At 42.4% G+C, this 16,448-nt stretch overlaps 3 non-coding genes across 3 annotated transcripts; 2 read left to right on the forward strand and 1 right to left on the reverse strand.

Moving 5' to 3' along the window:
* Window positions 1-5,286: 5,286 nt before the first annotated feature.
* On the reverse strand, window positions 5,287-5,358 carry TRNAE-CUC (transfer RNA glutamic acid (anticodon CUC)). Its single transcript has one exon. It is a non-coding gene; the product is annotated as a tRNA-Glu (tRNA).
* A 661-nt stretch (window positions 5,359-6,019) lies between these two features.
* TRNAF-GAA (transfer RNA phenylalanine (anticodon GAA)) lies at window positions 6,020-6,093 on the forward strand. Its single transcript has one exon. It is a non-coding gene; the product is annotated as a tRNA-Phe (tRNA).
* Window positions 6,094-9,508: 3,415 nt separating this feature from the next.
* TRNAF-GAA (transfer RNA phenylalanine (anticodon GAA)) lies at window positions 9,509-9,582 on the forward strand. The gene has a single exon. It is a non-coding gene; the product is annotated as a tRNA-Phe (tRNA).
* The last annotated feature ends 6,866 nt before the right edge of the window (window positions 9,583-16,448 follow it).

The raw sequence follows: 16,448 nt of genomic DNA on the forward strand, positions 1-16,448 counted from the left end.
AGGTGGCTCAATCCATCCTGCTTCAGCACAGCTCGCTCAATCAGTCCCTGCTTCAGCACAGGTGACTCAATCAGAGGCTGATTGAGTGATTGTGCCACCTGTTCTAAAGCTGGAATATCCTGAAAAGTTGACCTATTGTGGGGGGCTTGATGACTGGAGTTGAGTCCCCGTGTGTTAAAGAAATGTGCCTTGAATGTGCTTTTCTGGCCCCTTCACTTTTACCTTTCTTCCTTACAGATCAGTTTTTAAATTCCTCTGCTGTGAACCCTCCACCGACCTGCAGTGCTCCTGCAGTCACCACTGCTTACCCTTCATGGAGTAACAGCTTCCACCCAGTAGGGAGGAATACTGAAGTCTACAGACATGGGGCCCAAGGCATGATTTTGCAACAAGGGTCTGCAGGAACACCAATGTATCTACAGCAGATCCCATAGGCAACACGCGCTTACCCTCGTGTATCAGACATGAACGGAGATTCTACCACACTGCTACAGGAGGATACACAGGATTTGCAGGACAGGTTAGGGGAGAAGCCACAATGCAGCCTGTTACTTTCCGTCCCAACACACATTTGGAAAGACGTGCTACAATAGGGCCTTGTATAATGGCCACCCAGTATGCACAACTTCAGCAGCCACCATTCATACCCCTTAGAGGAATGCACGTTCAGGATAGGACATACCACCCAGTTCCTGGCCAATATGCTCCAACTGGTGGCAACACCGCACAGATTGGCTCCTTCTTACAGACACCACTGGGCAGCCAATAACCTCCCCCAGGGGGAAAAGCCCAAGACCGTCCTATCCACTGGCTCATTATTCGGCAGCCCCTGATCCCCAAGCAACCAGGATAGCCGAAAATGTAAAAGTAGGAGGAGTGTCAGGTGGGTAAGGCAAACCAGGTTCAGTTGGGGGAGCACAAGGGGCAAAAAAGGAGAGATCTAGATGCCCAAATCATAGCATTTCCCCAGTTGTTGCTATTGCAGCTAAACGTTTTGTGGATGTTCCTTAAGTTGAATGCCGCTTTTGCATATTATCAATTTATGAACAAACTGAGTATCTACTGTAGTGTATTGGTTTTCCCATTGACAAATAACACACAGGGACTTGTGAACCTCTTGTTGGCCTTTTATCATAATCTGCCCTCTTTATCACTAATGATATCCCCACCAATAAAACCTACTTCTCTTCGTCTTCATCACTCTACCATCATTATTGTGATAAAACATGGATATCTCTCATAATTTTGCATTGTGTACAGTAGTTCTTTGCACTGATTTCCATGTGTAATTAGCTTAATTCCCTTTCCCCACTGCATTGTGTTGCAGACCTTACAAGGTGAGATATGGAGAATCTTTACTAATCATTGTTCAAAATCTTCTCCTTGACCGATACCATTACCTGTTATAAAGATATTTAATTATGGTCATTCGCCACTGTAGTGTTACAAATATATAGAACTCTACAGTATGTAGTCCTCGCCAATACTGAAGGGATTAAGCATGTGTTTGCTTTTCTTCCTTTGTGTTATTATGTACAATGTGTTGGTATTTATGATAATTGATTATTTCTCCTTTTTGATTTTGTTACAGTGTGTTCAAGACCTCGCTTGGAGCCCAACATATTTCCCAGGCCAGTTTAATTATACAAGGAGCAGTTCAGCTTGCTGCTAATGAAAAAGTGAACCACCTCTAATGTACCCAACTCAACCAGCTCGGAAGCTGAGCCACCTCTCAAAGTTACATATTGATGTGCAAAGCAACAAAGAGTTATGTGTGCCAGTGTGGAAAAGGGGTGGGTTAAAAGATATGGAGAAGAGATCTTCAGAGGTGAAGGCCCCCTCACATATTGCTCAGAAGGTTCGTAATAACGTGCTGAGTTCAGTGAAGCCTGAGTGTCCATCAAAGTCTGAGGGAGTACCAAAGTGCTCCACAGTGGAAACAAAGAAGAAAAGATCCTTTCTTCAGCTGCAAAGGATCAAGTCCCTCAAACTGCACTGCAAAAGAAGGTAAAACCAATGTCAAAGCCAGTAAATCATTCTTCTGCTCCTATTACCAGGGAAGTCACCCATGGCCCACAATCTGGTGACGAGGCTGTTCTGTTAAAAAAGATGAAACGTGTTTGTCTCTCAGGTGCCCACATTTCCAATAAGGTATCTGAAAAGATGCAGCAAAGCCGCGAAGGTACAATGGATGCAAAGACTCTGCTGTTACTCATATTAATCCTAAACTGAAGGAAAACTCATGAGATAGGGATCAAAAGTAAAGATGCAAAGACTCCTGCAGTTACTCATAGTCCTGAGCGGAAGACACCTCGGGAGATGGGATCAAACGTAAAGATGCAAAGACTCCTGCAGTTACTCATAGGTCCTGAGCGGAAGACACCTCAGGAGATGGGGATCAAACGTAAATATGCAAAAACTCCTGCAGTTACTCATAGTCCTGAGCGGAAGACACCTCAGGAGATGGGGATCAAACGTAAATATGCAAAGTCTCCTGCAGTTACTCATAGTCCTGAGCGAAAGACACCTCAATAGATGGGGATCAAACGTAAACAGAACAGCAATATCAAGCAGCTAGTGAGAGAAAACAAAGAACAGACCAGCGTTTTCAGTTTTGAGCAAGCGCTGGCTTGTGTACTGATAATAACCCAAAGCTCTCAAAAGAAAAAGTGCTAATCAGCCTGGAGTGAATTCAGAAGTTCTTGGGAAGGGCAAGAAGTCATTGGAACCTTCTGAACAAGGAAAGGTGAAAGCCCATCACAGCAACCTCAGCCTCCAAATGATTAACTCTGTTCAAGTATTTCACCCATTGGGTAAAAAGCAGGTCCCACAGGTCCAGGGGCACCCGCAGGATCCATTACACTTGGAAATAAGCTTGGACCAATGCAAGGACGCCAAAGACAGACTTCTGCTTCTCATGTTCAGTGGTCTCTTACTGATGCGATTAAAAGGTTCATGGCCAAAAACAGGACAGTATTTCTGGAATTAAAGGAGTCGTATTAATGCCAGGCCTAGGCTATTTAAATACATGAGTACACAAGACCTGACATCAAAACCAGTGAAATCAAACAACATGGGAAAACAAAGCTTCAGTTATAGGGAATCCCAAACACTTCCCAGTGATATCCATAGAACAGGAAGCTGCAGAAAGATGCATTGAAAAGTTCAGCCAAACCACTATCCCCATTCCAGCTCCTGGCATTAAACCAGTGAAATCAAACAACGTGGGGAAAACAAAGCTTCAGTTATAGAGAATCCCAAACACTTCCCAGTGATATCCATCCAGCTTCCTATCAATGTACCCAGTAGAGTGGACAACTTCACTCCATCCTTCTGTCAACAGCCTCTCCAAGAGCTTGAGGTCTCCATACCTATTCCACCAGAACAGAGAGAGAAGAGAGAGGCTATGAAAAGGAAAGCACAACTGGAGAGGGAGTAAGCCTGTCAACATACCTCCAAAAGGAGGCTACAGTGCTTTGTTCAGAGGCAGAAGATCATAACATCTCTAAACGTTATGGATACCCACCATCCAGACTTCATTCTCCCATGAGCTACTTAGGCCCAAGCTGTAACTGATGCCAAGCTCTGTGACTATCTGTAAATAAGATTTATATTTATAAGTCAGTTTGTAACATATTTTACTAAGTATATATTTAAAACTCTTCAATAAATGTATCTTTTTTCAATTGAACTCTTTATTTACTAAAGAAACTATTAAAAAATGCCAAGGGCTATTGAAATTCTGCAAATTAATTTTAGATTACGAGAGAGAGAGAGAGAGAGAGAGAGAGAGAGAGAGAGAGAGAGAGAGAGAGAGAGAGAGGAGAGAGAGAGAGAGAGAGAGAGAGAGAGAGAGAGAGAGAGAGAGAGAGAGAGAGAGAGAGAGAGAGAGAGAGAGAGAGAGGAGAGAGAGAGAGAGAGAGAGAGAGAGAGAGGAGAGGAGAGGAGCAGAGGGACAGAAGCCTTTGCTGCTTCTGCTGTTAATGGGACAGGTTTTTGGGGCGCTGTTTCTTGCTCTATCTCCCTCCACCAACTCTCTCAGGGGTAGAAAGTTTTCAAGTGAGAGAGGAAAGGAAGGGGAAATGGAAGCTGAGGAGAGCTGGTCCTGTCCCCTCTTGTTGGTAAAGAGGGTGCATCCACAAAGATGTAAGGAGATAGGTTTTTTTTAATTCAAGTAGGAGTGCCTGGTGGCGAAGCTGGCGTGCCCTGTCACACTACAGACGCCTCTGTGCGCGTGTGCGCGTGTGTGCGCGTGTGTGCGCGTGTGTGCGCGTGTGTTGCGCGTGTGTGCCTGTGTCTGCAGGGGGTATCAGTCCCATCCATAGATATCAGGGTGCCGCGCCGCCGCCGCCGCAGCTGCTGCTACTGCTGCTCATATTTTAGCAATAGGCACATCCCTTTGGTGTTAATTAGTGTTTGCAGGACCATCTTTTTTGCTTTTGTGTGTGCATTTTGCATTTGTGTGTCTGAGTGTGTATTGCATGTTTTTTTAAAATACCTTATCTGTATAGAAAAAAAGCCTTCTTTTAGTAATGTACAGTTACATTATGAACATGTCCCCATCTCATCTCATCCACCTGACTCTGGATACGAAACATCCATGTATTCTTTTGTAACTTTTGTTCAATTTTCATACAATTTGCTTGCACCATTTCAGAAAAATGAAATCTTTCAAATGGAAATAATTTGGAAACCGCTGTAACAAACAACACTGTACATGCTAATAGGTATATACATGCTCAGGGGTCGGTTTATGGATCTGTATACACTTATACATTGCCCACTTCGGCCATTTAATTCCCCCTTTTTAAATTATTGTTACCAATATACATTTTTTGTGTGTGTGTGTGTTTGTGTGATGGGGTAGGTGGCGGGGTACTCAATGGTCGTGGCAATATCGTCCTGAGTCCTGGTGACTGGAAATCATCATAATATAATACATTGATTGAGTATGATTATTATTACTACAAATGTTCAAATAAAACCGAAATGTCGGCTAAGAAATGATATTGAAAGCAATTTATGTTCATAAGTATGTAGGTGTGTATGTATAACTTCCCCGACTAGCGCATTCTCTTCTTGCAATATTTCAATTGACATGCGCAATGAATACAATTCTTTAAAGTCACTTCCATTATCCTTTCTGTTTTGGGAATTGAATTAGCAAGAGATGGGTTTGCGCAAATCTAAAATCAATGGGGGGAAATAAAATGACATTTCTGTCAACAGTAACTTAAGATATCAACAGAAAAAGAATCAGATTGGGTTTTCAAACAAAAGCTTTCTTTCCCTGACCGGGAATCGAACCCGGGCCGCGGCGGTGAGAGCGCCGAATCCTAACCACTAGACAACCAGGGAAGATGCCTAGTATGGCGACCAAGGGTCTACTTACTGGGCTCCGATGATTCAACTCTCCTTCTCACCCAATCATCCACAGCCCTGGACATTCACCTGTGTCTGATAACTGGGATTCAGCAGTGCAAGTTCCCAGCCAGATTTGCCCTGCAGAAAGTGAAGCAGCCAGCACTGACGCACTTCCATGTGAGAGGGGAATTAGCTCACATGGTAGAGCGCTTGCTTTGCATGTAAGAGGTAGCGGGATCGATGCCCGCATTCTCCAAGTTTTTTGGTGTGTGGTCAGTAGGGCAAGGCCTTCCAGACATTCTACTTTTACATGAGATCACTGATTGATATGATGACTTCACTGAAGCCTGTTAGTGCTATTGATTGTAGCAAATACTCTCTTTAGTTTACCTTGCTGCGTTTGCCAATACAGTGAACAAGAAAAGGAAAAATCAACATTTTAAAGTGTTTCAAGTATTATAATATGTACTAGATTGTACTAGATTGAAGGGATGCCCAGATTGTACAGTGTTTACAGTTTGCACTTATTCCATGAAGTCTTATATTGTATTCCCCCAGACTCTCTGAAAATTCACCTTTTCAAGGAAGCTTATCTGGCCTATCTCTAACATTCTGCTTCAGATCCGCTCAGACACCTGTCCAAAAATCATGCATAGCCGAAATAGCTCAGTTGGGAGAGCGTTAGACTGAATATCTCAAAGGTCCCTTGTTCGATCCCGGGTTTCGGCAGATGATTTTGTCAATACCAGCAGCGGTTTATTGAGCAACCTTTTCATTATTTAGTTGCACATATAGGTATTGGCAAATGATACAATAAGTGAGAGCAAGCAAAGTGGGTTGTGTGCTGTATTTTGTTTATAAGGAGGCGGGCATCAAAATAACTAAACTAGTGCTAGGGTTTTTTACTCTCTGAAAGCTCTGAGACATCAAGACAGGTGAATAGTTCCTCCACCAGAGCTCCAAGAGACACCCGCTTCAGCGCGAAGAAGACATACATAAAACCGTCTTGCATTTTTGGCGATACTGCTGTGCTTGTGACCATAGCATTAAACATCAACAGATCACAGACTGGTGTGTTGGTCAAAATATTTAATGAGCAAATGGCAGCAAAGTTGGATGTGTTCTGCATGTTGTTTCTATTTTCTAATGACAGAAATGGTCACAAAATGGATACACATAGTATCTTGTTATGTATAGACTTAGACTGTAAGCTCTTCGGGGGAGCAGCAACTCTTTTTCCGATGTTTCCTTTTATGTCTGTAGCGCTTTTTACCATTATGTTTCCTATCATTTTCCCATGATGTCTCTTATTATTATATCCATGACAGATGTACTGTAGGATACTGTATCCCTAGGCATATATTTATTATATTCCAGTTTTGTCACTTGTATTGTTGCTGTGAAGCGCTATGTATATTCCCCTTATGGTGACAAACTGGATAATATTCCCACTATGTCTCTCTCCTATTATTTTCCCATGGTATCTATTATTATTATTAATATTAATAATATTATTATTATTAAATCCATGCAGAATGTAGGATAGTGTCATCTAAAAGCACATATTGATGAAATGGTTGAAAATGATGCCTCCGTTTTTTGCCAAGATTGTCTTGACACTTAAACCCCAAAACTTCAATAGAGCCACACTTAAAAGACATCATCATTCTTTTTGATTCAAATGTACTTTTATGGTGCAGAAGCTGCATGCTGCCTGTGCCTTCAGTGTATGCATTTGTCAGTGTGTCTCTATCTGCCTTTCTGTCTCTTAATGGCCAGTCAGCCTGTGTGATGATGTCAGCATATGTCTGTGATGTTAGAGACACATTGTGACATCATGAGAGAGAGAGAGAGAGAGAGAGAGAGAGAGAGAGAGAGAGAGAGAGAGAGGAGAGAGAGAGAGAGAGAGAGGGAGAGAGAGAGAGAGAGAGAAGAGAGAGAGAGAGAGAGAGAGAGAGAGAGAGAGAGAGAGAGAGAGAGAGAGAGAGAGAGAGAGGAGAGAGAGAGAGAGAGAGAGAGAGAGAGAGAGAGAGAGAGAAGCTCCTGCCTCCCATGCAAATGAATGGAGTGAGGAGGAGAGGAGCAGAGGGACAGAAGCCTTTGCTGCTTCTGCTGTTAATGGGACAGTTTTGGGGCGCTGTTTCTTGCTCTATCTCCCTCCCACCCACTCTCTCAGGGGTAGAAAGTTTTCAAGTGAGAGAGGAAAGGAAGGGGGAAATGGAAGCTGAGGAGAGCTGGTCCTGTCCCTCTTGTTGGTAAAGAGGGTGCATCCACAAAGAGGTAAGGAGATAGGTTTTTTTTAATTCAAGAAGGAGTGCCTGGTGGCGAAGCTGGCGTGCCCTGTCACACTACAGACCCCCCCTCTGTGCGCGTGTGTGCGCGTGTGTGCGCGTGTGTGCGCGTGTGTGCCTGTGTCTGCAGGGGGTATCAGTCCATCCATAGATATCAGGGTGCCGCCGCCGCCGCCGCAGCTGCTGCTACTGCTGCTCATATTTTAGCAATAGGCACATCCCTTTGGTGTTAATTAGTGTTTGCAGGACCATCTTTTTTGCTTTTGTGTGTGCATTTTGCTTTTGTGTGTCTGAGTGTGTATTGCATGTTTTTTTAAAACACCTTATCTGTATAGAAAAGAAGCCTTCTTTTAGTAATGTACAGTTACAATATGAAAATGTCCCCATCTCATCTCATCCACCTGACCTCTGGATACGAAACATCCATGTATTCTTTTGTAACTTTTGTTCAATTTTCATACAATTTGCTTGCACCATTTCAGAAAATTGAAATCTTTCAAATGGAAATAATTTGGAAACCGCTGTAACAAACAACACTGTACATGCTAATAGGTATATACATGCTCAGGGGTCGGTTTTTTGGATCTGTATACACTTATACATTGCCCACCTTCGGCCATTTTAATTCCCCCTTTTTAAATTATTGTTACCAATATACATTTTTGTGTGTGTGTGTGTTTGTGTGATGGGGTAGGTGGCGGTACTCAATGGTCGTGGCAATCTCGTCCTGAGTCCTGGTGACTGGAAATCATCATAATATAATACATTGATTGAGTATGATTATTATTACTACAAATGTTCAAATAAAACCAAAATGTCGGCTAAGAAATGATATTGAAGCAATTTATGTTCATAAGTATGTAGGTGTGTATGTATAACTTTCCCCGACTAGCGCTTTCTCTTCTTGCAATATTTCAATTGACATGCGCAATGAATACAATTCTTAAAGTCACTTCCATTATCCTTTCTGTTTTGGGAATTGAATTAGCAAGAGATGGGTTTGCGCAAATCTAAAATCAATGGGGGGAAATAAAATGACATTTCTGTCAACAGTAACTTAAGATATCAACAGAAAAAGAATCAGATTGGGTTTTCAAAACAAAAGCTTTCTTTCCCTGAACGGGAACGGGAATCGAACCCGGGCCGCGGCGGTGAGAGCACCGAATCCTAACCACTAGACAACCAGGGAAGATGCCTAGTATGGCGACCAAGGGTCTACTTACTGGGCTCCGATGATTCAACTCTCCTTCTCACCCAATCATCCACAGCCCTGGACATTCAGCTGTGTCTGATAACTGGGATTCAGCAGTGCAAGTTCCCAGCCAGATTTGCCCTGCAGAAAGTGAAGCAGCCAGCACTGACGCACTTCCATGTGAGAGGGGAATTAGCTCACATGGTAGAGCGCTTGCTTTGCATGTAAGAGGTAACGGGATCGATGCCCGCATTCTCCAAGTTTTTTGGTGTGTGGTCAGTAGGGCAAGGCCTTCCAGACATTCTACTTTTACATGAGATCACTGATTGATATGATGACTTCACTGAAGCCTGTTAGTGCTATTGATTGTAGCAAATACTCTCTTTAGTTTACCTTGCTGCGTTTGCCAATACAGTGAACAAGAAAAGGAAAAAATCAACATTTTAAAGTGTTTCAAGTATTATAATATGTACTAGATTGTACTAGATTGAAGGGATGCCCCAGATTGTACAGTGTTTACAGTTTGCACTTATTCCCATGAAGTCTTATATTGTATTCCCCCAGACTCTCTGAAAATTCACCTTTTCAAGGAAGCTTATCTGGCCTATCTCTAACATTCTGCTTCAGATCCGCTCCAGACACCTGTCCAAAATCATGCATAGCCGAAATAGCTCAGTTGGGAGAGCGTTAGACTGAAGATCTCAAAGGTCCCTTGTTCGATCCCGGGTTTCGGCAGATGATTTTGTCAATACCAGCAGCGGTTTATTGAGCAACCTTTTCATTATTTAGTTGCTCATATAGGTATTGCAAAAATGATACAATAAGTGAGAGCAAGCAAAGTGGGTTGTGTGCTGTATTTTGTTTATATGAGGCGGGCATCAAAATAACTAAACTAGTGCTAGGTTTTTTACTCTCTGAAAGCTCTGAGACATCAAGACAGGTGAATAGTTCCTCCACCAGAGCTCCAAGAGACACCCGCTCAGCGCGAAGAAGACATACATAAAACCGTCTTGCATTATTGGCGATACTGCTGTGCTTGTGACCATAGCAATTAAACATCAACAGATCACAGACTGGTGTTGGTCAAAATATTTAATGAGCAAATGGCAGCAAAGTTGGATGTGTTCTGCATGTTGTTTCTATTTTCTAATGACAGAAATGGTCACAAAATGGATACACATAGTATCTTGTTATGTATAGACTTAGACTGTAAGCTCTTCGGGGGAGCAGCAACTCTTTTTCCCGGATGTTTCCTTTTATGTCTGTAGCGCTTTTTACCATTATGTTTCCTATCATTTTTCCCATGATGTCTCTTATTATTATATCCATGACAGATGTACTGTAGGATACTGTATCCCTAGGCATATATTTATTATATTCCAGTTTTGTCACTTGTATTGTTGCTGTGAAGCGCTATGTATAATTCCCCTTATGGTGACAAACTGGATAATATCCCACTATGTTCTCTCTCCTATTATTTTCCCATGGTATCTATTATTATTATTAATATTAATAATATTATTATTATTAAATCCATGCAGAATGTAGGATAGTGTCATCTAAAAGCACATATTGATGAAATGGTTGAGAAATGATGCCTCCGTTTTTTGCCAAGATTGTCTTGACACTTAAACCCCAAAACTTCAATAGAGCCACACTTAAAAGACATCATCATTCTTTTTGATTCAAATGTACTTTTATGGCGCAGAAGCTGCATGCTGCCTGTGCCTTCAGTGTATGCATTTGTCAGTGTGTCTCTATCTGCCTTTCTGTCTCTTAATGGAGAGAGAGAGAGAGAGAGAGAGAGAGAGAGAGAGAGAGAGAGAGAGAGAGAGAGAGAGAGAGAGAGAGAAGAGAGAGAGAGAGAGAGAGAGAGAGAGAGAGAGAGAGAGAGGAGAGAGAGAGAGAGAGAGAGAGAGAGAGAGAGAGAGAGAGAGGAGAGAGAGGAGAGAGAGAGGAGGAGAGAGAGAGAGAGAGAAGCTCCTGCCTCCCATGCAAATGAATGGAGTGAGAGGGAGAGGAGCAGAGGGACAGAAGCCTTTGCTGCTTCTGCTGTTAATGGGACAGGTTTTGGGGCGCTGTTTTCTTGCTCTATCTCCCTCCCACCCACTCTCTCAGGGGTAGAAAATTTTTCAAGTGAGAGAGGAAAGGAAGGGGAAAATGGAAGCTGAGGAGAGCTGGTCCTGTCCCTCTTGTTGGTAAAGAGGGTGCATCCACAAAGAGGTAAGGAGATAGGTTTTTTTTTAATTCAAGAAGGAGTGCCTGGTGGCGAAGCTGGCGTGCCCTGTCACACTACAGACCCCTCTTGTGCGCGTGTGTGCGCGTGTGGTGCGGTGTGCCGTGTGTGCGCGTGTGTGCGCGTGTGTGCGCGTGTGTGCGCGTGTGTGCCTGTGTCTGCAGGGGGTATCAGTCCCATCCATAGATATCAGGGTGCCGCCGCCCGCCGCCGCCGCAGCTGCTGCTACTGCTGCTCATATTTTAGCAATAGGCACATCCCTTTGGTGTTAATTAGTGTTTGCAGGACCATCTTTTTTGCTTTTGTGTGTGGGCATTTGCCATTTGTGTGTCTGAGTGTGTATTGCATGTTTTTTTTAAAACACTTATCTGTATAGAAAAAAAAGCCTTCTTTTAGTAATGTACAGTTACAATATGAACATGTCCCCATCTCATCTCATCCACCTGACTCTGGATACGAAACATCCATGTATTCTTTTGTAACTTTTGTTCAATTTTCATACAATTTGCTTGCACCATTTCAGAAAAATGAAATCTTTCAAATGGAAATAATTTGGAAACGCTGCTGTAACAAACAACACTGTACATGCTAATAGGTATATACATGCTCAGGGGTCGGGTTTATGGATCTGTATACACTTATACATTGCCCACTTTCGGCCATTTTAATTCCCCCTTTTTAAATTATTGTTACCAATATACATTTTTTTGTGTGTGTGTGTGTTTGTGTGATGGGGTAGGTGGGCGGTACTCAATGGTCGTGGCAATCTCGTCCTGAGTCCTGGTGACTGGAAATCATCATAATATAATACATTGATTGAGTATGATTATTATTACTACAAATGTTCAAATAAAACCAAAATGTCGGCTAAGAATGATATTGAAGCAATTTATGTTCATAAGTATGTAGGTGTGTATGTATAACTTTCCCCGACTAGCGCTTTCTCTTCTTGCAATATTTCAATTGACATGCGCAATGAATACAATTCTTACAGTCACTTCCATTATCCTTTCTGTTTTGGGAATTGAATTAGCAAGAGATGGGTTTGCGCAAATCTAAAATCAATGGGGGGAAATAAAATGACATTTCTGTCAACAGTAACTTAAGATATCAACAGAGAAAGAATCAGATTGGGTTTTCAAAACAAAAGCTTTCTTTCCCTGAACGGGAACGGGAATCGAAACCCGGGCCGCGGCGGTGAGAGCACCGAATCCTAACCACTAGACAACCAGGGAAGATGCCTAGTATGGCGACCAAGGGTCTACTTACTGGGCTCCGATGATTCAACTCTCCTTCTCACCCAATCATCCACAGCCCTGGACATTCAGCTGTGTCTGATAACTGGGATCAGCAGTGCAAGTTCCCAGCCAGATTTGCCCTGCAGAAAGGTGAAGCAGCCATGCACTGACGCACTTCCATGTGAGAGGGGAATTAGCTCACATGGTAGAGCGCTTGCTTTGCATGTAAGAGGTAGCGGGATCGATGCCCGCATTCTCCAAGTTTTTTGGTGTGTGGTCAGTAGGGCAAGGCCTTCCAGACATTCTACTTTTACATGAGATCACTGATTGATATGATGACTTCACTGAAGCCTGTTAGTGCTATTGATTGTAGCAAATACTCTCTTTAGTTTACCTTGCTGCGTTTGCAATACAGTGAACAAGAAAAGGAAAAAATCAACATTTTAAAGTGTTTCAAGTATTATAATATGTACTAGATTGTACTAGATTGAAGGGATGCCCCAGATTGTACAGTGTTTACAGTTTGCACTTATTCCCATGAAGTCTTATATTGTATTCCCCCAGACTCTCTGAAAATTCACCTTTTCAAGGAAGCTTATCTGGCCTATCTCTAACATTCTGCTTCAGATCCGCTCCAGACACCTGTCCAAAAATCATGCATAGCCGAAATAGCTCAGTTGGGAGAGCGTTAGAGTGAAGATCTCAAAGGTCCCTTGTTCGATCCGTGTTTCGGCAGATGATTTTTGTCAATACCAGCAGCGGTTTATTGAGCAACCTTTTCATTATTTAGTTGCACATATAGGTATTGGCAAAATGATACAATAAGTGAGAGCAAGCAAAGTGGGTTGTGTGCTGTATTTTGTTTATATGAGGCGGGCATCAAATAACTAAACTAGTGCTAGGTTTTTTACTCTCTGAAAGCTCTGAGACATCAAGACAGGTGAATAGTTCCTCCACCAGAGCTCAAGAGACACCCGCTTCAGCGCGAAGAAAGACATACATAAAACCGTCTTGCATTATTGGCGATACTGCTGTGCTTGTGACCATAGCATTAAACATCAACAGATCACAGACTGGTGTTGGTCAAAATATTTAATGAGCAAATGGCAGCAAGTTGGATGTGTTCTGCATGTTGTTTCTATTTTCTAATGACAGAAATGGTCACAAAATGGATACACATAGTATCTTGTTATGTATAGACTTAGACTGTAAGCTCTTCGGGGGAGCAGCAACTCTTTTTCCGGATGTTTCCTTTTATGTCTGTAGCGCTTTTTACCATTATGTTTCCTATCATTTTCCCATGATGTCTCTTATTATTATATCCATGACAGATGTACTGTAGGATACTGTATCCCTGGGCATATATTTATTATATTCCAGTTTTGTCACTTGTATTGTTGCTGTGAAGCGCTATGTATATTCCCCTTATGGTGACAAACTGGATAATTATTCCCACTATGTGCTCTCTCCTATTATTTTCCCATGGTATCTATTATTATTATTAATATTAATAATATTATTATTATTAAATCCATGCAGAGATGTAGGATAGTGTCATCTAAAAGCACATATTGATGAAATGGTTGAAAATGATGCCTCCGTTTTTTTGCCAAGATTGTCTTGACACTTAAACCCCAAAACTTCAATAGAGCCACACTTAAAAGACATCATCTTCTTTTTGATTCAAATGTACTTTTATGGCGCAGAAGCTGCATGCTGCCTGTGCCTTCAGTGTATGCATTTGTCAGTGTGTCTCTATCTGCCTTTCTGTCTCTTAATGGCCAGTCAGGCCTGTGTGATGATGTCAGCATATGTCTGTGATGTTAGAGACACATTGTGACATCATGAGAGAGAGAGAGAGAGAGAGAGAGAGAGAGAGGAGAGAGAGAGAGAGAGAGAGAGAGAGAGAGAGAGAGAGAGAGAGAGAGAGGAGAGAGAGGAGAGGAGAAGAGAGAGAGAGAGAGAGAGAGGAGAGAGAGAGAGAGGAGAGAGAGAGAAGAGAAGAGAGAGAGAGAGAGAGAGAGAGAGAGAGAGAGAGAGAGAGAGAGGAGAGAATGCTCCTGCCTCCCATGCAAATGAATGGAGTGAGAGGAGAGGAGCAGAGGGGACAGAAGCCTTTGCTGCTTCTGCTGTTAATGGGACAGGTTTTGGGGCGCTGTTTCTTGCTCTTATCTCCCTCCCACCCACTCTCTCAGGGGTAGAAAGTTTTCAAGTGAGAGAGGAAAGGAAAGGGGAAATGGAAGCTGAGGAGAGCTGGGTCCTGTCCCTCTTGTTGGTAAAGAGGGTGCATCCACAAAGAGGTAAGGAGATAGGTTTTTTTTTAATTCAAGAAGGAGTGCCTGGTGGCGAAGCTGGCGTGCCCTGTCACACTACAGACCCCTCTGTGCGCGTGTGTGCGCGGTGTGTGCCTGTGTCTGCAGGGGGTATCAGTCCCATCCATAGATATCAGGGTGCCGCCGCCGCAGCTGCTGCTTACTGCTGCTCATATTTTAGCAATAGGCACATCCCTTTGGTGTTAATTAGTGTTTGCAGGACCATCTTTTTTGCTTTTGTGTGTGCATTTTGCATTTGTGTGTCTGAGTGTGTATTGCATGTTTTTTTTTAAAACACCTTATCTGTATAGAAAAAAAAGCCTTCTTTTTAGTAATGTACAGTTACAATATGAACATGTCCCCATCTCATCTCATCCACCTGACTCTGGATACGAAACATCCATGTATTCTTTTGTAACTTTTGTTCAATTTTTCATACAATTTGCTTGCACCATTTCAGAAGAAATGAAATCTTTCAAATGGAAATAATTTGGAAACCGCTGTAACAAACAACACTGTACATGCTAATAGGTATATACATGCTCAGGGGTCGGTTTATGGATCTGTATACACTTATTACATTGCCCACTTCGGCCATTTTAATTCCCCCCTTTTTAAATTATTGTTACCAATATACATTTTTTGTGTGTGTGTGTGTTTGTGTGATGGGGTAGGTGGCGGGTACTCAATGGTCGTGGCAATCTCGTCCTGAGTCCTGGTGACTGGAAATCATCATAATATAATACATTGATTGAGTATGATTATTATTACTACAAATGTTCAAATAAAACCAAAATGTCGGCTAAGAAATGATATGAAGCAATTTATGTTCTATAAGTATGTAGGTGTGTATGTATAACTTTCCCCGACTAGCGCATTCTCTTCTTGCAATATTTCAATTGACATGCGCAATGAATACAATTCTTAAAGTCACTTCCATTATCCTTTCTGTTTTGGGAATTGAATTAGCAAGAGATGGGTTTTGCGCAAATCTAAAATCAATGGGGGGGAAATAAAATGACATTTCTGTCAACAGTAACTTAAGATATCAACAGAAAAAGAATCAGATTGGGTTTTCAAAACAAAAGCTTTTCTTTCCCTGAACGGGGAATCGAACCCGGGCCGCGGCGGTGAGAGCACCGAATCCTAACCACTAGACAACCAGGGAAGATGCCTAGTATGGCGACCAAGGGTCTACTTACTGGGCTCCGATGAATTCAACTCTCCTTCTCACCCAATCATCCACAGCCCTGGACATTCAGCTGTGTCTGATAACTGGATTCAGCAGTGCAAGTTCCCAGCCAGATTTGCCCTGCAGAAAGTGAAGCAGCCAGCACTGACGCACTTCCATGTGAGAGGGGAATTAGCTCACATGGTAGAGCGCTTGCTTTGCATGTAAGAGGTAGCGGGATCGATGCCTGCATTCTCCAAGTTTTTTGGTGTGTGGTCAGTAGGGCAAGGCCTTCCAGACATTCTACTTTTACATGAGATCACTGATTGATATGATGACTTCACTGAAGCCTGTTAGTGCTATTGATTGTAGCAAATACTCTCTTTAGTTTACCTTGCTGCGTTTGCCAATACAGTGAACAAGAAAAGGAAAAAATCAACATTTTAAAAGTGTTTCAAGTATTATAATATTTACTAGATTGTACTAGATTGAAGGGATGCCCCAGATTGTACAGTGTTTACAGTTTGCACTTATTCCATGAAGTCTTATATTGTATTCCCCCAGACTCTCTGAAAATTCACCTTTTCAAGGAAGCTTATCTGGCCTATCTCTAACATTCTGCTTCAGATCCGCTCCAGACACCT

This window comes from Ascaphus truei, unplaced genomic scaffold (genome assembly GCF_040206685.1).
Source record: "Ascaphus truei isolate aAscTru1 unplaced genomic scaffold, aAscTru1.hap1 HAP1_SCAFFOLD_324, whole genome shotgun sequence".
In the NCBI taxonomy this organism is placed as follows: Eukaryota; Metazoa; Chordata; class Amphibia; order Anura; family Ascaphidae; genus Ascaphus; species Ascaphus truei.